Below are 24,344 nucleotides of genomic sequence, written 5' to 3' on the forward strand. Positions count from 1 at the left end.
ATAGATGCATAAAGAAATAAAAGTTCAAATAGACTACTTCAGACATAAAATTAGAGTGTTTTGTGACATAACAGGAACTAGGCAAAGCACAGGAATTTAAGAAAGGACATCTTTTAATGATTGAAACCAGTCTTTCTGTAGTTACTAGGAAAGCAAGAAATATTACAACAACAAATAACTATGAATGCACATTCTACACTTTGTACTCTTCCACACAATAATTTCTTTATTATCATTTATATCTCTTAATACTAGCACAGCATTCTGAAGTTGCCAAGTATAAGTTGTATGCAACTGAGTGAAAAGATCAAAATCTACTCAGTTTTCCAGAAGAGCTGAAGAACATGGAAAATGACAAAGTCCTTATACATGTCTATTTGCAGAATCATTGACAAAAATATAAGCCATATTCTTATAAAGAGCATGGTTATAGTGCCTACTGATGCTGTACAAAGGATTCCATAGAGAAGGAAACTTAAGTAATGTATAGTAAATGGTTCATAGGCCAAACATTTGCTTACCATTCTTAAATGTATTTCAAAATTGTTGATGCTTGTGAAATGCAATGTCCTGACAGTGCTGGGGTCTGTGTGTTGCAGGGACACTGATGAGGGTAATGGTATTTCCTCTTTGATGAGGAAGACAAGAGCTCAGGGTCCAGGATTTGTTTATATTGCCTACTCCTCTGCCAAATTTGCCACCAGGGAATGAATTAGTGAATCAATACCAAGTAAAATAATGGGATCATGAATAAGTGAAGTCTATAGCAACTTAAATCAATTCGATTGTGTGTACCTGTTGAATTTTAAAAGGTACCTATTTTTGTTGAAAGTATGGACTTCAGTGGCATCCTAATAATCCTTTAGAAATGTGCTGATGCTCAGTGCAAAAAAAAGTGCCCCCAGTTCTTCAACTATAAGATAAGATGTGTCTTGCAAAAATAAAGCATACAAATCTTCATTTTGTAGGTCGATATTAAGAATGGTCCTGACGTATGTGGTTCATGAATGTAAAGACTCATTTGCTTCCTGGAAAGTAGAAGAGAGGTAAGTACTTAGTACTTATGAGAAAGTTGTGAAAAAATAAAACAGGTAATACTCAAATTCTATATATATACATAAGATATCATATTTTCTATAAGTTAGCCCAGTTTCTCGGGCTACAGAGGAAAATTCTCTGATGAACTTCATGGATAAGGCAGTTATTTTCCCATTCCAGGATACATGGAAGGCTGCTTCCCAGCTCTCAAGAGCTGCGCATGGCCAGATAAGGAGGGGTCGCTCATTAAATCTGTTCTGGATGAGCATTTCCACTCTTTTCTGTCCCTTCAGACCATTCTCCATTTAGCGGTGTATATACTACTCTTTCAAAAGGACTGTTGGCTTATTCTCTTTGTGATCCATTGAGCAAAATCACACCTTAGCTCCACCATCTTTGCTTTACTCCCTCTTTTACATCCATCTCCTTATTTTTCAATTGTTTATAAATCTTCCCAGAGGCATAATTATTATAGTATTTAAAACAGAAGCTTGTTTAAGGAAATCTATATCTGTGATTCTTCTAAATCTAGTAAATCAGGTAATCTACAGAGAACAGTGTTCTTCTCTATTTGTAAAGAAAAAAAGAGACAAATCATTGTGTAAAGAGCAGTAACTTTTCCTTGCAACTGTCAAATGTTTAAGCCAAGTCAATATGCTTGTTGACAAAGACACTCTAGAAAGTTTTCAATCTTTCACCTTAATTTAGCCACATAGACACCCAAGTTATTGGACATTCAAGGCTCATTAATCACTGATGAAATAGATCATACAATTTTAGGAGAGAATAGTATCAGGAAATTTTTACAACTACTATACTTCATTTTGAAAAACATATTTCCCACTGGAACAAGGTTTTGTTGTAATTTGTCTTTTAAGTGGATAATCTTTTCTATCTATTATATAAAGTCATATGAATTATTTGTTTAATCATAACTTATCTGTTAATTGACTAATGACAGGTCTTAAAGGTGATGCAGTATTTCCTTCATTATAATGTGAATATATTAGATTAGCATTTTGAATATATTCTGTTCAAAGGATTGTAGGCAGAATTGTTCAGTCCTTTTTTTAGTGAATAAATATAGGCAGAAAGCATCAGAACAAAAGATTGAGTTGCCTTCCTAGGCCCAAGCTCTCAGTCTCACATACACACAAATATTGTTCCAAATGTTCCACTTTATTTTTTTAATGTTAGATTAGATTCACATTTTGAAAATGGACAGTTTTACACTGTTAAAATTTTAAATTTTCTGGAATGTCTCAAATAGAATGGTTGCTGATGAATCCCTGGCTATTGGAAATGTAAAATTTTATTAGGGATTAGTTGTGATAATTCATGTAAAATAGCATAATTTTGGTGAATAATAGAAGCTCAGTAATTATCAGTGGCAGCTCCAGAATTTCTGTATAAGAGAGCTTACAGTCAGCAATCTGATTGGAAGTAGGGTAAGACTTGTTTTGAAGTTGTGATTTTCATACTAAGTATATTGCTTTTATTTTGATTGTATATATATATATATTTTTTTTTTGTATATATTTTTTGAGATTCCTAGGAAGGGAGGGTGGATGGAAACTATGGTTAAGTGGAAAATTCCCCCCCCCCCAGGCCATACTTATGCCACATATGATTATTAAAGAAAGGCTTCCATAAGGGAGATAAGGTCAGACAGTCATTCCTCTATGTACAAGAGGCCACAGGCAGTAATGTCTAAAACACAGAGGCCTGAACCACCTCTACAGTTTTGCTAAAACTCCTACTGTTCACATTTACCTGATTTTTTCCTATAAACTCTGAGTAATTCAGTTTTCTTGCATTGAACATTGTTTTTCTTCTATTTTCTTGTACTGTTGTATTCAGTTTTAGTTCATGAACTGTAATCATTCATCAGGGCATCCACATTAAACATATAGGGTGCACGCCGTGATTTTGGACGGCATGTCTATATGCTAAAATCCTGTTTCTGTATTAATATGTTATCTTCATTTTAAAATAGCATATTTATCCTATTTTATCTCTATCATTTACTGAGTTTTTATTTCTCATTAATTTCTAGGTTATTTAATTTTGCTTTTTATTTTCTTTTCTCTTGTAAATTTCAGTCTCCCGAAATATCTACCATTTTCATTTTTACATAACCTTTCCTGGTCAGTGACATAATAAATTGTTTGTGATTTCTAAAATAATTAGCTAGAAATAATCAAGAAATTAAAAGTTAGCACATATATAGCTTTTGTGCAACATTCTAACTTTTCAAGGGAGACAATTTCATATTTTAGCCCATTCCTCCCAGAATAAACATGTAATATAGTGATATGCTTGATATTAATAGGCCTTATTACCCATTCAGCCTTCATTTATATTTTAACTTACATTAAGCATCTCAAAACTTCAAGGATGTATTAAAAACATTAGTTGACCAGACATGTTCAGAAATATTTGCAGCCTAATTTATAACCTCTTTTTGATAAAATGAAAACAGCTAATATATAAACTAATGTTATTGAAGCTGTATATAATTTTTGTTATATACTTACTTATTTTACCTTGATCTGCATGCACAGTATGAAATCATAAAAGCAGTAAACATCACCACACCAACACTCATTATGATCATTTCTGACAGACCAAGGAAGTTTATTTTTCCAGTTACTTGATTTATGAACATTGCTCTCTTCTCATCACCCAGTGGCACCAGTCTGTAATCAAGTTAATAATTTTTAGTGTTATTTGGGTAGTTTAATGGAGCAAAATAGTCAAAACCCTCCACTTATGTATCAGTCTTTTTTCAAAACACTGCATACATTTTAGTCATCTTTATCTGTAAGACAAACCAATGGAAGTCCTTTTGCATGTCAAACAAGGTAATAAATGCCAAGGTGGAATATTTAGAGAGAGAAATATAATCCTCTTCCCTTTAAACATGTTATATAGCAGTTTTCAATACACTGGCTTCACTGATCAATACAATGGTCTTACAGAAATATTTTCCAGTTTTCCAAATGATGTTTCCTAGTGACAGAGGGAAATGGCAAATATCAACAGTTTCCTTCCTCTAAAGGCTTATGAAATGCGTTTCCTAATTCTGTGCCTAATCAGTTCCATGATTCACACTAAAAATATCTTGTCAGGTAATAGATAGACTGCCTATACCTACTCAGACCTGGTCTTTATAAACTTAGTTGGCTTTTATTAGCAGTTCAGAATTCACATTGAGTTATTTGGAGTTTCAATTTTGCCTGACTCTTTCCCATCACAGGCAGTATGACAAGAAATAGTGTTTAATAGATGCATTATGAAAATAATCTTAAATGATAGGAAGTACTTTGTCTTTCTAAAAGTACTGAAACCTAACATAATCCTGACATTTCTGTGTGTCTTGGTTCTCTCAAAATAATTAATTATATAATTAATAATATATGAACTTGTCCATATGGGTAATGGAAACTCATACAGCTTCAAATACTATACATACTTATTCAGTTTTCAAACGTCAAAAGCTTTTTCTATATACAAAAAAGTTTACTGTTTTTGGTGACTAATAGATTAAAAAATACTAACCTCATTAAGCCAAAGAATAGGCATCATATAGTTCTGCTTAAGACCCCTTAATGCTCTGTTATATACATTGAAAATAATTATGAAAGTTTATACTAATACATTACACATATATAACAGAAATGTTAGTAATTACTAGTATTAAATGAATGTTCAGAAATTAGTTGCTTTTGCAACTAAGTTTTATTTTCCCTGTAGTAAATCATTTAAATTTTAATATTTAAATATGGATGTTTATCAGACATCTTTCACTTATAAATCTTTCTAATACAGATTTCTAATTAGATTAACTTTTTCTAAGCATATATTTCCCTTTCAACAAATTATTCCAGGAAACTAAAATATGAATTCTAGAAACTCTTGTCATGGAAATATTTGGACAGCTAGCAAAATGAGCAATGCCACCATATACTCATTCCAAAATGTGTGTAAGTACCATTTCAATAGAAAATATATATAACTCTAAATTACAAATGAAAGTTACAAGCATTTAATAATTATTTAATGACATTAAGCCAAAGAGAAGTTGACATTTTATATTCTTTCCCCTTCCTTTCATAGATATACTCATATTCTTACAAGAAAATACTAAAAATCATAATGAAGCTCGTTCAAGAGACTCACTCAATTTTTCTTGCTGGCTTAACCAGTATATTGATCTGCAGCTGTTTTTCAAATCATAAAGTAAATCCAGATATCGAAAAAGAGAACAAACTAAAATAATTTCCAACTTCCTTTAAAAAAAAAAGTCTTTTATAAATCCAAAATTTATTTTTACTGTTACGTAGAACCTAAGGTGAAACTGTACTACTTGAAACTTATGAAATTTATTAAATAATTAATTGAACATATTAAATATCACATACGTAACTCTCCATAATTAAATTTTATGTGTATATGCCTGTGCATATACAGATGTATAGGCATATGTGTATACATGCACACACACAATTCCTTTTCCCAGCCTCGTGTCTAACCTTTAGTTAGATTTGTGATATTTGTCTGAACTGGTTTTGGAGGATGAACAACAACAACAACAATACTGATACCTAGAACTCATACAGTCAATTTAAATCCTGAGCTATGCATGTTCAACTATATATCAGCCAGAACCTGTGTATCCTCAGTATAATTGTAATACTACTTCTATCATTATTTAAACTGAAACATGCCTGCTAAAATTCTGGCATGTCGTTTAAATTTTGAAAAGGAGAATATTAAAATAAATTAAAAGGTAAAACTGTTACACTATAGGAAATTTAATAGATTTTTCCTGACGCTAAGTATAATAGATCTTGCCTCAAATACACATATACCCATAAAATCTCTTTTAATCCTTTGTAATCTGGTGTCACTTCATATAAGCAATGCTTGCAGTTAAGTATAAAATGAGCATAAAATTGTAATTTATACCAAACTGTTTTAAGCCAATTAGAATTATTCCATCATTGCTTTCCCTGATCTGTGAACAATTAAAAAGGTCTATAAAATTCCACATGCTAAAAAACTAGAATAGAATTACTGTGACATTTCATAGGCAACAATAGGAAGAGATCAATGTAATTTTCATTGAGATAAAAATAAGTAATTTATCAAGATTGTGATGTAATAAATATCAATAAATGTGATTGAGAAAATGGAGATAATTTAATTTTTCCTTCATTTTTAGAAAACAATGTTAAACCAATTAGATCAATAATGTAGTTGCTTACAGGTTCAGCATCTAAGTACGTACTATGTTCTTCTTCATTTGGATTTAAGCCTTCAAAAGTTTCTGTAATTTCAGGACTTGCATGTAGAAAATGAGGAAGTGAAATGTACACAGGTTTTCCTGAAAACAAGTTTTAACTGACAATCGTAATAAATCATTTTCTTCATTACACATACCTCTCAGAAAACATTCCCTTGAAAATAAAGCTTTTTAAGTTAAAAAAGAAATGCAAATTTGGCTTTGAATACTAATTGGAGGGTCAGGGTAAGGGAAGATTATAACATCTAATCACTTTTGAACAAAAATAAAATTTAAACTTCTAGTAACCAGTCAATTGATGTCTGTTGTTCATCGCTTAGGTGTTTATTTTAAATATGTAAAGCTTAGCTGTTGAACACAAAGTTACAACCATATACCTTCATGTTTCAGGCAGTAATATGTCTATGGACTGAGAATTTATTCAAGAGGTTTTTCTCTCTTTAGTCACACTAACTCCAACATGAAGTAGGTGAGCAAAATAAGATAGACTCCAAATTTCGTGTTTGAGTCAATTCTTCTTTCAGAGACATCCTGAAATATACTTATTTTTATTTACCATTTTCTAGGGTAGAAAAAGTTAGAAAAATGTCAGCTGGATAAGTTGGGATGCTCAAAGTACTCTGGGAACTATTTTCATTTTACCCTACATCTAAAAGGAGCACAGTGATTCTGCACAGCAAAGGAAACCATCAACAATGAAAAGGCTACCTATAGGATGGGAGAAAATATTTGCAAACCACATATCCCATTAGTGATTAACATCCAAAATATACAAGGGATTCACATAACTCAAAAAAATAAATAATCCAATTTAAAAATGCATGAAGGACCTAAAGTTATATTATCCAAAGTAACACTGGGAAATATCAGTATGGTTTTACCTAACAGTAACTAAGTTTTGCAACACCAAAACAACTGGGAGCTTGAAAGTGGTACAAAAATCAGAACAAAAATATCCTACCATCACCCTAACTTTCTGCCCTTATTGCATTCTCACTTTAAATTTCTAGTGGAAAGGAATCCCAGGTGAAGTTTACATTTTAAAGAATAATGCAAATTATGCCATGGACAGTGACACTGAGAACTTGTACTCACCTTCTTTGCATTTGCTAACATCTAGCACACCATATAAGGTATAGTTTTTGGAGGTAATTTTTTTCTGTGCAGAAACAATGGTTGCCTGGATTTTGAAGTGGAGATGCAAAAGCCCTGGATGGAAAAATGAATCTATACAAAGGGATTCCTATCAGATCAATTTTGGCTTCAAACACAGCATAGAATGACCTAAACACAGATAAGAAAGAGCTTCATTCTGGGAAACTGAACTTCATTCTGGAGATCCATTTTTTCCTATTTTTAAGTTTATATTATTGCTTTCACTTACAAAAATTAGATATAATCTTGTTAGAATTCATGCTTAAATCTTAGGGAAAAAAATCTTGGGAAATTTTAAGGCTTAGCAGAACTCTACTTGAGTATGAGTTATTCTTATCTTTGTTTTCAAAAGCTTCTGAGATTATTTTTTGCTTATGAACTACCAGAGAGTATTTATATTGAAGACGTTTCTCATAGTTAGTTTCCTCTATGGACTAAATATTTATATGACTCCCTCAAATCCTTTATTTGTGCCCAGTTTAAATGAAATAAACATAAAGTTTCAATCTTCCAAAGCTTAATCCTGGAGAGAAAGGCTGCTCACTTGCTGGGGTGCGTGTATGTGGGTGTTTATTGTATGTCTCCTACGCTCCATTGTTTACTACGTGTCCACCATAACCCCTAAGTTTGTTGTCTAAGCTGTGAGTCTGTTTCTGTTTTGTAAATAAGTTCATTTGTATCATTTCTTTTTTAGATTCTACATATAAGCAATATCACATGGTATTTGTCTTTATCTGACTTACTTCACTTAGTATAATAATCTCCAAGTCCGTCCATGTTGCTGCAAATGTCATTATTTCATACTTTCTAATGGCCGAGTAATATTCCACTGTATATATGTACCACATCTTCTTTATCCATTCATCTGTCCATGGACATTTAGGTTGCTTCCATGTCTTGGCTATTGTCAACAGCACTGCAATGAACATTGGGGTTCATGTATCCTTTTGAACCACGTTTTTCTCCGGATATATGTCCAGGAGTGGGATTGCTGGACCATATGGTGGCTTTATTTTTAGTTTCTTAAGGAACCACTGTACTGTTCTCCATTGTGGCTGTACCAGTTTACATTCCAACCAAGAGTGTAGGAAGGTTTCCTTTTCTCCACAACCTCCCCAGGCTTTATTTGTGGATTTTTTTGTGTGTGTGTGGTACATGGGCCTCTCACTGTTGTGGCCTCTCCCGTTGCAGAGCACAGGCTCCGGATGCACAGGCTCAGCGGCCATGGCTCATGGGTCCAGCCGCTCCACGGCACGTGGGATTTTCCCAAACCCGGGCATGAACCCGTGTCCCCTGCATCGACAGGCGGACTCTCAACCACTGCGCCACCAGAGAAGCCCTATTTGTGGATTTTTTGATGATGGCCATTCCTATCAGTGTGAGGTGATATCTCTTTATTTATTTATTTATTTTTTGTGGTATGCGGGCCTCCCACTGTTGTGGCCTCTCCTGTTGCGGAGCACAGGCTCTGGACGCTCAGGCCCAGCGGCCATGGCTCACAGGCCCAGCTGCTCCACGGCACGTGGGATCTTCCCGGACCGGGGCATGAACATGCGTCCCCTGCATCGGCAAGCGGACTCTAAACCACTGCACCACCAGGGAAGCCCAGAGGTGATATCTCTTTGTAGTTTTGACTTGCATTTCTCTGATAATTGATGACGTTGAGCATCTTTTGATGTGCTTCTTGGCCATCTGTATGTCTTCTTTGGAGAAATGTCTATTTAGATCTTCTGCCCAATTTTTGATTGGGTTGGTTTTTTTTTTTTGATATTGGGCTGCATGAGCTGTTGAAGATTTTAGACATTAATCCCTTGTTGGTTGCATTGTTTGCAAATATCTTCTCCCATTCTCTGAGTTGTCTTTTCGTTTTGTTTATGGTTTACTTTGCTGTGCAAAAGCCTCTGAGTTCATTTAGGATTTATTTATTTTTCTTGTGATTTCCATTACTGTAGGAGATGGCTCAGAAAAAATATTGCTGTAATTTACATCAGAGAGTGTTCAGCCTATGTTTTCCTCTGAGAGTTTCATAGTATCCGGTCTTACATTTAGGTCTTTAATCCATTTTTTTTTTTTTTTTTTTTTTTTTGCGGTACGCGGGCCTCTCACTGTTGTGGCCTCTCCCATTGCGGAGCACAGGCTCCGTACGCGCAGGCTCAGCAGCCATGGCTCACAGGCCCAGCCGCTCCACGGCATGTGGGATCCTCCCAGACCGGGGCACGAACCCGTGTCCCCTGCATCGGCAGGCGGACTCTCAACCACTGCGCCACTAGGGAAGCCCTTTAATCCATTTTGAGTTTATTTTTGTATGGTGTTAAAGGATGCTCTAATTTCATTTTTTTAACATGTAGCCGTCCAGTTTTCCCAGCACTATTTATTGAAGATACTGTCTTTTCTCCATTATGCAGTCTTGCTTCCTTTGTTGTAGATTAATTGACCACAGGTGTGTGGGTTTATTTCTGGGCTTTCTGGCCTGTTCCATTGATCTATATTTCTGTTTTTATGACTGTAGCTTTGTAGTATAGTCTGAAGTCAGGGAGCCTGATCCTCCGGCTTCGTTTTTCTTTCTCAAGATTGCTTTAGCTACTCAGGGTCTTTTGTGTCTCCATACACATTTTGAAATTTTTGTTCTAGTTCTGTGAAAAATGCCATTGGTAATTTGATAGGGATTGCATTGAATCTGTAGATTGCCTTATGTAGTATAGTCATTTTGACAATATTGGTTCTTTGAATACAAGAACATGGTATATCTTTCCTTTGGTTTGTGTCATCTTCACTTTCTTTCATCAGCATCTCATAGTTTCAGAGTATAGGTCTTTTGTCTCTTTTGGTAGGTTTATTCCTAGGTATTTTATTCTTTTTGATGAAGTGGTAAATGGCATTGTTTCCTTAATTTCTCTTTCTGATCTTTCCGTGTTAGTGTATACAAATGCAAGAGATTTCTGTGTATTAATTCTGTATCTTGCAACTTTACCAGATTCATTATGAGCTCTAGTAGTTTTCTGTTAGCATCTTTAGGATTTTTTATGTGTAGTGTCATGTCATCTGCAAACAGTGACAGTTTTACTTCTTCTTTTCCAATTTAGATTCCTTTTATTTCTTTTTCTTCTCTGATTGCCATGACTAGGGCTTCCACAACTATGTTGAATAATAGTGGCAAGAGTGGACATCCTTGTCTTGTTCCTGATCTTAGAGGAAATGCATTCCTCTTTTCACCATTGAGTATCATGTTAACTGTATTTTTGTCATATATAGCCTTTATTATGTTCAGATAGGTTGCCTCTATAGCCACTTCCTGGAGAGTTTTTTATCATAAGTGGATGTTGAATTTTGTCAAAAGCTTTTTCTGCATCTGTTGAGATGATCATATGGTTTTTATTCTTCCATTTGTTAACATGGTGTATCACACAGATAGATTTGCAGATATTGAAAAATCCTTGCATCCCTGGGATAAATCCCACTTTAGCATGTGTGTTGTCCTTTTAATATATTGTTGGATTTGGTTTGCTTGTATTTTGTTTAGGAATTTTGTATCTATGTTCATCAGTGATATTGTCCTGTAATTTTCTTTTTTTGTGTTGTCTTTGTCTGGTTTTAGTATCAGGGTGATGGTATCCTCATAGAATGAGTTTGGGAGTATTCCTTCCTCTGCAACTTTCTGAATAGTTTGAGAAGGAGAGGTGTTAACTCTTCTCTAAAAGTTTGATAGAATTCGCCTGTGAAGTCATTTGATCCTGGACTTTTGTTTCTTGAGAGTTTTTAATCACAGTTTCAATTTCAGTACTTGTGATTGATCTTTTGATATTTTCTATTTCTTTTTGATGCAGTCTTGGAAGACTTTACCCTTCTAAGAATTTGTCCATTTCTTCCAGATTGTCCAGCTAGTGACATATATTTGCTTGTAGTTGTCTCTTATAATTCTCTGTATTTCTGTGGTGTTTGTTGTAACTTCTCTCCTTTTTCACTTCTAATTTTATTGATTTGAGCCCTCTCCCTTTTTTTACTTTATGAGTCTGGCTAAAGGTTTATCAATTTTGTTTACCTTTTCAAAGAACCAACTTTTAGTTTTATTGATCTTTTCTATTGTTTTCTTCATTTGTATTTCATTTATTTCTGCTCTGATTTTTATGATTTCTTTCCTTCTACTAACTTCAGGTTTTGTTTATTCTTCTTTCTCCAATTGCTTAAGTGTAAGGTTAGGTTGTTTATTTGAGATTTTTCTTGTTTCCTGAGGTAAGATTGTATTGCTATAAACTTCCCTCTTAGAACTGCTTTTGCTGCTTCCCATAGCTTTTGGATTGTCAGGTTTTCATTTTCATTTGTCTCTAGATATTTTTTTTATTTCCTCTTTGATTTCTTCAGTGATCCATTGGTTTAGTAGCATGTTGTTTAGCCTCAAACTGTGTCTTTTTTTTTTAGTTTTTTTTTTATTATAGTTGATTTCTAATCTCATAGCATTGTGGCTGGAAAAGATGCTTGATATGATATCAGTTTTCTTAAATTTACCGAGGCTCATTTTGTGGACCAATGTGTGATCAATCCTGGAAAATGTTCCATGTGCACTTGGAACAGTATATTCTGCTGCTTTTGGCTGGAATGCTCTCTAAATATCAATTAAGTCCATCTGGTCTAATTTGTATTTTAAAGCCTGTGTTTCCTTTGGTCTTCTTTCTGGATGATCTGTCCATTGATGAACATGGGGTATTAAAGTCCCTCACTATTATTGTGTTATTGTCAATTTCTCCTTTTATGGCTGTTAGTATTTGCCTTATATATTAGGGTGCTCCTATTTTGGGTGCATATATATTTACAATTGTTATATCTTTTTGGATTGATCCCTTGATGATTATGTAGTGTCCTTCCTTGTCTCTTGTAACAATCTTTAATCTCTATTTTGTCTGATATGAGTATTCCTACTCCAGCTTTCTTTTGATTTCCATTTGCATGGAATACCCTTTTCCATCCTCTCATTTTCAGTCTGTGTGTATCCCTAGGTCTGAAGTGGGTCTCTTGAGACAGCATATATATGGGTCTTGTTTTTGTTTCCATTCAGCAAGCCTGTGTCTTTTGGTTGGAGCATTTAATCCATTCACGTTTAAGGTAATTATTGATATGTATGTTCCTATGACCATTTTCTTCATTGTTTTCGGTTTGTTTTTGTAGGTCCTTTTCTTCTCTTGTGTTTCCCACTTAGAGAAGTTCCTTTAGCATTTGTTGCAAAGCTGGTCTGGTGATGCTGAATTCTCTTAGCTTTTGCTTGTCTGTAAAGCTTTGGATTTCTCTCTTGCATCTGAATGTGAGCCTTGCTGGGTAGAGTATTCTTGGTTGTAGGTTCTTCCCTTTTATCACTTTAAATATGTCATGCCACTCCTTTCTGGACTGCAGAGAAATCAACTGAGAAATCAGCTGAATGAGTTTCTTCTGAGAAATCAGCTGATAATCTTATGGGAGTTACCTTGTATGTTATGTGTTGTTTTCCCCTTGCTGCTTTTAATATTTTTTCTTTGTCTTTAATTTTTGTCAATTTGATTACTATGTGTCTCAGCATGTTCCTCCTTGGGTTTATCCTGCCTGGGACTCTGTGCTCCCTGTACTTGGGTGACTGTTTCCTTTCCCATGTTAGGGAAGTTTCCAGCTATTATCTCTTCCAGTAATTTTTTGGGTCCTTTCTCTCTCTCTTCTTCTGAGACCACTATAATGTGAATGTTGGTGTGTTTAATGTTGTCCCAGAGGTCTCTTAGACTGTCTTCATTTCTTTTCATTCTTTTTTCTTTATTCTATTCTGCCACAGTGATTTCCACCATTCCATCTTTCAGCTCACTTATCCGTTCTTCTCCCTCAGTTACTCTGCTATTCATTCCTTCTAGTGTATTTTTCATTTCAGTTACTGTATTCTTCATCTCTGTTTGTTTGTTCTTTAGTTCTTCTAGTTCTTTGTTAAACATTTCTTGCATCTTCTTGATCCGTGCCTCCATTCTTTTTCTTAGATATTGGATCATGTGCACTGTCACTACTCTGAATTCTTTTTTGGATAGATTGCCTATCTCTGTTTCACTTAGTTGTTCTTCTGGGGTTTTATCTTGTCCCTTCATCTGGGACATACTTCTCTGCCATTTCATTTGTCTAATTTGCTGTGATTGCAATTTCCATTCTGCAGGATGCAGGATTGTAGTTCTTGCTTCTGCTCTCTGCCCCTTGGTGTATGAGGCTGTCCAAGCAGCTTATGCAGGCTTCCTGGTGCAAGGGTCTTGTTGCTGCCCACTGGTGGGTTGAGCTGGGTTTTGTCCCTCTGGTGAGCAGGGCAATGCTCATGAAGATGTTAAGCAGCCTGTCTGCTGATGGGTGTGGCTGTGTTCCTGCCTTCTTCATTGTTTTGCTTGAGGCGTCCCAGCATTGGGGCTTACAGTCTGTTCGGTCAGGTTAGGCCTTGGGGAGGAAATGGCAGCCTCCAGGAGGGTTCATGCCAATAAGAACTCACCAGAATTGCCATTGCCAATGTCTTTGTTTCCACCATGAGCCACAGCTGCCCCCCACCTCAGCAGGAGGCCCTCCAATCCTGACAGGTAGGTCTGGCCCAGAGTCATATGATGTTACTGCTTTTTTCTGTGGGTCCTGGTGTGCCTGAGACCTTGTGTGTGCCCTCCAAGAGTGGAGCTTCTGTTTCCCCCAGTCCTGTGGAATTCCTGCAGTCAAACACCGTGGCCCTTCAAAGCCAGATTCTCTGGGGGCTCCTCCTCCCTTTGCCAGACCCCCAGGCTGGGAAGCCTGGTGTGGGGCTCAGGACTTTCAATCCTGAGGGAGAACTTCTCTGGTATTATTATTTTCCAGTTTGTGGGTTGCCCACCTGACAGGTATGGGATTCAGTTTTATAGCAATTGTGCCCCTCCTACTGTCTTGTTGTGGCTTCTTCTTTGTCGGTGGATGTAGGGTATCCTTTTTGGAAGTTTCTAGTGTTTTTTTTTTTTGTTTGTTTTTTGTTTTGGTTGATGGTTGTTCAGCAGTTAGTTGTGATTTGGGTGTTTTTGAAAGAAGGGGTGAGCTCACCTCCTTCTATCCTGCAATCTTACCAGCCAATCAATCCAGAAATTTGTATACATGTAATTTTTAAATCCTCCAGTAGCCACATTTAAAACTGATAAAAATATCAGTTATATTTTATTTAACCCAGTATATCCAAAATAATATCATTTTAGTGTATAATCAATATAAAAATTAACAAAATCTAAAGATCCAGTGTGTACTTTATACTTATAGCACATTTCAGTTTGTACCAGTCACATTTCAGGTGCTTAATAGTCACAGGTTACTAGCTGCTACCATATTCAACAAGTCTGTATACTATACATATTCAATGGTATTCAATTTTGTATTAAATTTCCCCACTCCTTAAAAATAAATGAAAGTTTTAAAAACAACAGTGGCAAAATCACATGTTGTTAAAACTGTGATTGTGTTTTTCTACCCAATCAGTAGAGTGGCAATTTCCTTACCTTGAGCTTCCTTTACAAGTTCTTTTGGTAAATATTGTTCTTACTTTCAACTGTGATACATTCACCTAACCTTATGGCTGATCAATGTTTTATAAATCATTTATTGAAGTTCTCTCACTAAACAGAATTTCATGCAAATAGTTTGAAAATGTATACATCAAAATAAAAAGGGCATTTGTTGAGTTTATTGAACCTCTACAATTGTTAAGATCCATGGCACACACTGGATATAAGAAGAAATAACTAGATAATTCCTCCATTTACTCCACAAATGAATATCAGTAAAATGAGCCACCACTGAATGTGTTTGTTCAAAACAGTAAGACCCATCCTTTAGTTATGAATACCACACTCTTTTTCTTGTAACTGCACCTTGGAAACTTCTTACATTTCACTTATACTCTTATGTTAAGTGAAATATAACAGAATATCACAGTGAACTTGATTCTGACATTGAGATAATGGGATACTGTAGGTTAACTTAAACTTCCCAGATAGGTCCCTAAATAGGCATTGTCTACAACTGCCTTCCCAACACCTTAGCCATTAAAGGAAAATAATATATCAAAAAGCCTTAAAAATCATCTGAAGTATCATTGAAGATTATGTCATAATGATACCATAAAGTACCATGGGTCATGACCCTAAGATAGTGGATACTAGCAGGACTCTTTTTTTTTAAATACATTCAAATGTAAATCAATAATTTCATTTTATGTCTCTTTTAGCTTATTAAAGAAGGTATAGGAAGTACTTCTAAATCGTGATAAAAATGTTGGAATTTTTCCATTTTATCAGTCTATTTTCCTAGTGCCATAACCAACAGGCTCTCTCACACAGATTCTGTCTGAGTCCCTGGCCTGTCCAAACTACCCCCGCTCCTTGTTTGTTTTACTTCTATTTTCCTCTTAGATACTTTTAACTTCATGCCTGATGCTCATGTATTTATATTATGGTCATTAATGAATCCTCCAATTCCTGTTTTAAAACTACACTACTTCTTAGTTTTGGACAAAGTTTTTTTTTTTTTTTTTGCGGTACGTGGGCCTCTCACTGTTGTGGCCTCTCCCGTTGTGGAGCACAGGCTCCAGACACACAGGTTCAGTGGCCATGGCTCACGGGCCCAGCTGCTCCCCGGCATGTGGGATCTTCCCGGACCAGGGCATGAACCCATGTCCCCCGCATCGGCAGGCGGACTCTCAACCACTGCACCACCAGGGAAGCCCTGGACAAAGTTTTTAAATACATTTTTTAAACTCATAAAGAATACTATTTAACAGAAGCACAGTATATTTTTCTCTGTATCGAAGGATTGAAGTTTATTCTTAGGAAATTACTAAAGTTAGTGGTATTGGGACACCTGACAGTTTATTCACACAAATGCATCACTTGGAAAGGAATCTCTTCACCCATCCCCATGGCTCAAAGCTCTACTAATCAAGCTCAACGGTGGTTTTGCTGGGGGTTTTTTTTTCCTAGAAGAGTGTTAACAAAATTAAATATGCAAAACTCAGCAATACCTTTATGAAAATGAACATTCCCCGTGTTTCCTTTTTATTCCCTACCTTTTACATAACTTTGTTTTAACATTTTTCATCTTCATTATATATTTTCCTATAAAGTATTGCCTCACCAGCTTTGTAAACATTATGCTCTGCTTCTGTTGATATTTCTTAGTAGCTGAAAGCTCACCTCTGATTTTAATTACCTCATTTTGATTCCCCTTGCTTTTTATACCTTAATTCTTAAACTAATAGGCATATGTGTACTTTGCTTTTCTTCAAGGAGAATAATAAATTGGATCTAACTATACTTTAAATCTAAGTTCATAGCACCTTCTTTCTTCCCAACTCTAATTCGGAATGTTCATTTGTGCATACATTTTTCATGGTTAGTACATTGGTTAGTACATATGTAACCTTGTTTTTGTTGCCTCTGTTGTTCTTTTCTCTGTAATTCTGATCATCTTATTCAAAATAGATGGCTCTACTTGCAAGTTCACTGATTCTACTTCATACTGAAACCTCCCCTTGGATGTGTTTTACCTTTTGTAATTATATTGATTTTTAAATTCTTACCATTATAAATTATTATCTATACAGTTTATACAAAACATGTGAACAGTAACTACTACTCTAAGTTTTTCTAACCCCTTACTTCTGCGGCCAGGAAGGCAGTTAATTAAGTAAAGTTTTTACAAAGCAAACATTTCCCTAGGAATGCAGTAAAGGTTTATCCTCAGTGGTTAATCTTGAGAAATTCAGTCACATTAGACAGACATTTACTAAGCCTGTATAAGAACAGAGATTCTGAATTATGTTGTAGGGATATAAAGACAGGTAAATGCATACCCCTCCAGAACATTGTAGGTACGATGGTGGGTTTATGGGAGAAAGGAGGTGATTATTACAACAAAACAAATGCCCTTACTTGTACCATTAATCATGTCACTATCGCTTGCCCACTAAGAGACAAGCCTTAGGAATAAAAAAAGGAAATGAACATTGTTATTCCAAGAACATCACCTCACATAACTTTGTCTATTATGATTCAGTACTTCTGCTAAAATAATAAATATTGATTAGACTAGATGTGACAAATGCTAAGTTTAAGAAATATTCTAAATCATTTGGTCTATGTTTTGTTTGAAGTTTTCATCTTGTTGAGATAAATGAAGTGCCTGTTACCATTAAGCGGCCAGATTAAAAAATAAAAACTGCCAAATGTTAGTTAGGAACAATTTGGAGCAGCCAGAGTTCTTCAAAAAAATTTTGAGAAATATTTATCAGAAATTTAGATCTCTCCTTAGGGTTAAGTTTTTTTTTGTTGCAATGGGAGAAGTGGATTGTATCATAGTATGTTGAGTGTTCAACTGAATAGGAGGAAAATATTAAGTGGATAACTGATGCAAACTCAGTATGAGGGAGAAGAAGGCAGTGTGGAGGAGGACAGAAAGAAGCAGATGTTTGATCAACAGCGATTGGAAACATGCAGATAATTTATACTTTTCCCCTCTTTTAACTCTTTCATGAACTGACATTAGAGTAGGGCAAAGTTTATTAATTTATACTCTGGTATCTACTTAAGATGTTTGTATTGTTTCCTGGTATATATACATATAACAGTAGAGATAGTTTGCCACTTTTTGATGATGGAAAACAGGTTTTTCAAACTCCTAACATACCATCCAGTAAGATGTCAAGGCAAGCTGTTGCTTCTTTTTTAAACAGAATAAGCTATTAATCATGTTCAGTCTTGCCGTGGTCAGTTAAATTAATCTTATCACAATCTTAAACTCATCTGAAATTCTTACTCCTATTAGGAGCATATAGTAACTCTCTTCAAAACCTCTCTGTAATATTGAAATGGAAGAAATGCTCACTTTCCTCAGTATACAAACACTATGTGATATCCCCTAAAATGAGCATTTAGAAGTGTTTGTTTTCCTCCATTAAACTTTTCTATAAAAAAATGTGACTATGGACTCTATAGAAGAAAAAGGATTACATGAGTGAGTATTTAACTGTTTTATGCAAATTTTAGATAGGAACTCAGTGTGAGGTAATGGTTACTTAATTATTAAAAAGATTTCATCTCTTGATTTTGATTACTTTATTTTTCGTCAGGAAATCACTGATGTAAAACTCTTTTTAACTTTGAGGAGAAAAGGCTTTTTCCTTGATATTTATTGAGATTCTTCCTATTTTAGACATATGAATTAGGTGTCTCCAGATAAACAGTCAGGAGCTAGGGAAAAGTAGGAAATCATGGCTATATGAACGTATCTCATTCTACTGCTACTTCACAGGAGGCGTGCTCTTTATCAAGTTTAATATGTCAGTGTTAGAGCAGGAAATAGTAATTCCATTTTCATATTGATAAAGTTTTAAAAAGCTGAGTTATCAATATATAAAATTATTTCAAGAAAATTTTGAAGGGGAAAGTCATGAAAGCATTGGCATGGATTCATTTAGCTTCCATCTTTATAGACATATTTAGTCATGTCCCTGGAATGAACAATTTTTATACTTCATGCTCAGAAAAGAAATAAAACAACAGTAAGATATATTTTCCTACCTGTTGGATGATAAGTTGACATATTGACTTTCTTCCTTTTCATTTGCAGTTATGTAATTGTATGAGTGCAAAATAACGCTAGTTATGCAGCAGAGATGGAAGTAGTCCCTTTAGATTTCTTTATATAAGAGACCCTGTGCATAAAGGTCAACCCTCAAGTGGGGCTGATACTCAGAACCTATGCACTAGTAGGACCAGTCATCACAACTAAACGGTTAACACCTGGCAGAATGGGAGTTTCTAGGACTGAGATACAGGCAGGTCTGTTCCATAGGTTGGTGCCTGTGCCTTACCAGTTGTTAAATAAGTTTTTGCCTGCCTTAGACTATCCTAGTGACACACACACACTTCGTGTGAATACTTACTTTATGCCTTTAAATGTGTCAATTATGGCAATATTGCTTATGTAGTCTTTTCCATTGAAAACTTTATAAACTCCATCTGAAGTATTGTGGTCTGAAAAGATGCATATAAGAAAAAATTACTTCTAGAAAAAGCCATATTTTCCAAGTTATAAAATATGTAATTAACTCACTTTTGCATTTCTCAAACACTGGTTGTTCATAATTATTTTATGTGATTTGAAATATATATGCAATAAAGTTTTTAAGTTATTGGTCTTTCACATTTTAAAAAGACAGAATGTAAAAGGTGCCTAGAAATAACTGTAGATGCTGAGACAAAGGTAGAAAACAAATATCAGAATCTGGCGTGATCAAACTCCAGCACTCTTTGTCATAATTAAGCCAGAAAGGCCATTGTGATCACTACTCCTATTATATTGAGGTGAGGGGATAGTGAACAAAACCTATGAGAACAATGACAGATTTCTAGAAGCTTTCTCAATGTTATGATCTCTAAATAAGTGGTTACTAAAGATTAGGTACATAGAATTAAAAACAGAATTAGCCAAGGAAAGAAGAGTATTTGAGTTAAATAATAGTAACTGAATTCATTATTCCTCAAGGCTTTCTATACTTATATTTAATTGATATATAAGCTTACAATCCTAAAAACCATCTAAAATAGAATAACAGCAATGAATTAGAAAATATAACAAATATCTCATATAGTGACAAGTGAAATCATACTCAATTTTTCAGTCCAATAGTCATCTTGTTCTATTCGTGACTCAAAATGTTAAGCTATAACTAAATACATCACCAAGTTCACATTTTTTAATCTCCTAACTGCTATTTCATGACATTTGTAGATTACTAGGAGTTCATATCTACTAATTTTATGAACATATGACATTGCTGAGTTACCATTCTTGTGTAAATTTTGGGTAACTTTTAAGTTTATATTAAAACAAATTTGTAAGAGGTCTAGAGAAGGAGGAATGATATGATAAATACATTTAACACAAAAATATGGCATTAAGCTTGATTACTTATAGATAGGAAATCAAAGCCAAAACTATATTCAAAGCCTTACTAGCTTACAATCTAATTTTAGACAATTTATGTATTTGTCAAATAATGGAAACTTGATTAAATGTCAGCTTCTTAATTTTAATTGTTAAATTCAGATACATAAATTTTCCCAACTAGTATAGCTGAGTTCATGTGAGATAGAGACTTTTAAGTAATTAGAATATGTATTCCCAGATCAGAAATACACACTAAATAATAAAATTATGAATTGCCAATGCCACCATATTTATCCAGTTAAAGTCTAACAATATCGACATTCATATTTGGTACTCACAGGATAAAACACACTAACTGTAGTAGTAATAGGGTGTGGAATCGAGCTCAAGAATGGATCTTTATAGCCCCACAATAGTTCTTTCAAAGTTCTCTTTTGAAACATAGAAGAGCTTGATCTTTTGATAAGTAAATTGAGTACTCCTTGAATAAATACATTTGGATAGAGATGGGGTGCAGTCTCCAAAAAAGAAATCACGGTTTAAGACACCAATTGCAGTATGAGATTTTTAACAAATAAATGGAAAATACTAGAGTTAAGCTTAATAAAAGAGTTGTCAACTATATCTTTAAAATGACTGCCAAATCTTGCCAGGACTAAAAGTGTATTGTTTTTGTTTCTTCATCTCTGAATGAATACATTTCTCTGGAGACTTTCAAAGTTAAATCCTACTTTTTAAAATGATACACTTTAAGTGGTCTTCTAATTCAGTTGATTATTACATGATTTTGTCATCTTCCCAAAGGGTCATAATTCAAAATAATGTCATCAGAACACATTTTCATTAAAATGACAAAATAAATGATATCTAATAGTAGTTCTAATCATGAGATTAATTACAGAGGATTCTGAAGTAGTTCAAAACCAGTAATTTCGCTGTTTGTCTACTCACTGCTACAGCCAGATTGAGAACAGTGAAAGTGTCATTCTCGGTTCCAACTGATAGTGAGGGTTCAAAGATGGTACCATTGAGCTGCAGAAAAGAGACTGTGTGGGTCTCGGTGTCCCACGTTATATTTTCCTTGGCTAGATAACAAACTCTGAAAAACAAAAGTAAATAAAATTCAAAATAATTGTTGCAAGTGAACATTAAATCTCAAATGCCGTTCATTCATGCAACAAATCATTTTTGAGTGCATAAACTATGTCAGAAATTAGGCTAAACAAGTAGGTTAAAATGATCAGTAGGCCAATGCTAAGCCTCTAGCAAAGCTGAGAAGAGGAATCTTTGGCGTGCATAGCAGAGGAGAAGGAATACGTGTTATTATAGTGGGTTACACAGATTCTGTGGGAAAACACAGAACAGGAACAAAGCCAGGCTTGGGATGGTTGTGGTGGGGATAATGGACAAGATAGGAGACTGGGATTGACACGTATACATTATTGATACTATGTATAAAATAGACAACTGATAGGAACTTACTGTACAGCACAAGGAACTCTACCTAATGCACTGTGGTAACCTAAATGGGAGGGAAGTCCAAAAGGGAGGGTATCTGTATGTGTATGGCTGATTCATTTTGTTGTGCAGTGGAGGCTAACACAGCATTGTAAAGCAACCATACTCCAATAAAAATTTTTTTAAAAAAGATACAATTCCACATAAGTGGTCTGAATGACAAAGAGGAGTTTAGTTAGGTAAAATAGCGTAGAAAATAGCATGTATTAGGTAAGAAGTAGGAACCAGGTGTAATTTTAGAAATGCAGATGTTTCAATATAGTTGGTTTAAGGAGTAAGGAGAGTGGTGGAAATAAAGCGACTGTAACAGGCAACATCTGGAACATAAAAGGGTTGCTTCCCATACTTAAATGTTTAGCTTTTATCCTGATAGTCAGGAGGAGACAGCAGAGAGGTTTAAACAGGGGAACAGTAAGAGCACGTTTTCTTATCTTAGAAAGACTGTTCAAAGTGCACACACTTTCCTGTACTGGCTTTTCCATAATTTCCAGTATTTTAATGAGAATTAAAGATAGCTAATGGAATACAATTTCCACTTTGGAGATCAGTTCCCCTCCATCCCTGCCCCATACACTATATACTCATTAGTTCTAAGCTCCTGGAAAGTACCAACTACTTTTTAGGAATGAGGTGAAGGGCGATTATTATGGAAAAAAATCTTTTGCAAGTACAAGATATTTACTGAGATGAAATAGGGTATATATTATTCATTGCTCTATCATATATTTGAACGTCTGCTTTGTGAGGCTACAGTAGATAGCTGTTGTTATCTAACTAAGGTAAAGACTGAAAAAACATGAAACTGAAGTGTAAAAATCAAAACAAACCAAAGAAAACCTGACCTGATTTCAATCAGGTATAATAAAAAAGTAAATTCCTATAAGATAGGTATTATGTGTGTTTTGTATCCCCAAGCAGTGTCTGGTATATGGTAAGTACTTGGTAAATATTTTTGAATAAATAAGTTAATTGTTCATATTCTTTAAAAAGGGAATTCACAAAAAGATAGAAATATCTTATTTCTAATATAATTTCATCAAAGTTTTATTATTTACTGTTCTTGGAGTACTGTAGACATACAAAGAATATAAAAATCTGAAACAGCAGCCAGGACAGTCTATTAGTAGTCAGTTACTTTTTCGCTTAGATAATTGTATTTAAAACTTAGATTACATATTATTAACATTTAAAATTAAAATACTTTAATTTTCAGGAAGATTGATGTATATGTAATTGAAATAATAGCAAAAATAATTGTGACCCAAATTCTAGTTTACTTGGTTGTACTTACAATGCTATACCAGTAGATGGCACTCACTAAGGGAAAAATCCTTCAAACTGAGGCCTTTGCTTAGAATGTAATTTTAAAAAGAGAACATAATCACTCAATTTTTGGTTTAAAAATGAGAATATATACAGATTTTAGAAAGTGTTGGTTAATAAGGTCAAAGGGAGCAATTTGCCTCAGATTTAGCCCAATATTGCTTTCTGTGTACTCCTGTCAAAGCAAAGTAACTTAAATTATTATTATTATTTTTTTTTTTATGTTGGATCTGAGAATATTCTGAAGGAGGTACCAGGTCTTCACAGAAATGGTATAGGTTGGAATATATATCATTAAGATCTCAATCCGGGCAATTTTATGCTTTGACCCATGTCACATCTTGTCAATCAAAGTTTCATCAAGTTCACTTTAGCAGACAAAAGCCAAATAAGCCTGTGGTTCTGTTTGAGGAGAGACATCCTCCTCCACTTCAAACTTCAACTGAATTCAGGGTGTAACTGATGGAGAGGCAGGATCACCTCAACACGTGGAAGACTCTCAAACTATTAACTTTTTCTGAAAAGTAAACGGTCGTTTTCCCATTATTTAAGGCATCCAAGCAGACACTAAAGACTCTGTTTTGTTGACATCATGAGACAAGATGACTCATAGTTGATCATAATTTCCTTTAACATTGTCATGTAAATAGGAGTTTATTGTTTATGTACTTTAGCTGCAAATCCAACTTCTCTAACACTCACTTCATTGCTTCTCCAAGTAAATCAATTATATCTAATCCACTCTGCTTTCATCCCAGATAGAGATAGGTTAAAGCCTCTAAGAATAAAATTTATATAACCTATCAAGCAAGACTAGGACAGGAGTCAATATTATGTTTATGTTTTCCCATACTCCAATTAATATCCTTAAAAGTAAAAGCATAACCCCTCCAAACAAACAAAAAATTAAACAAAAACTGTGATGAGTTCTCAAATTCTAGAAACTATTCTCTTTTCTTACATGTGGTCAGTTCACAGAGTTGTGATTTTTAAACAGTTATGCTAAGATTCTTATTAGGTCATATGTGAATTATAGATTTTCATAGGTACACATCATAGCTATAAC

General features: G+C 34.5%; 1 pseudogene across 1 annotated transcript in view; it reads right to left on the reverse strand.

Moving 5' to 3' along the window:
* LOC307057950 (platelet glycoprotein 4-like) overlaps positions 1 to 23,985 on the reverse strand; it is a 118,569-nt pseudogene extending 94,584 nt beyond the window's left edge. Inside the window, exons 1-8 of the transcript in view lie at positions 23,981 to 23,985; positions 21,337 to 21,536; positions 19,431 to 19,521; positions 7,442 to 7,630; positions 6,309 to 6,427; positions 5,221 to 5,294; positions 4,600 to 4,654; positions 3,585 to 3,737 (exon numbers count right to left, since the gene is read on the reverse strand). The product of the transcript in view is annotated as a platelet glycoprotein 4-like (transcript). The remainder of the gene's footprint in view (positions 1 to 3,584; positions 3,738 to 4,599; positions 4,655 to 5,220; positions 5,295 to 6,308; positions 6,428 to 7,441; positions 7,631 to 19,430; positions 19,522 to 21,336; positions 21,537 to 23,980) is intronic.
* Positions 23,986 to 24,344: the final 359 nt, after the last annotated feature.

This window comes from Hyperoodon ampullatus, assembly GCF_949752795.1.
Source record: "Hyperoodon ampullatus genome assembly, chromosome: 9".
NCBI classification, from domain to species: domain Eukaryota; kingdom Metazoa; phylum Chordata; class Mammalia; order Artiodactyla; family Ziphiidae; genus Hyperoodon; species Hyperoodon ampullatus.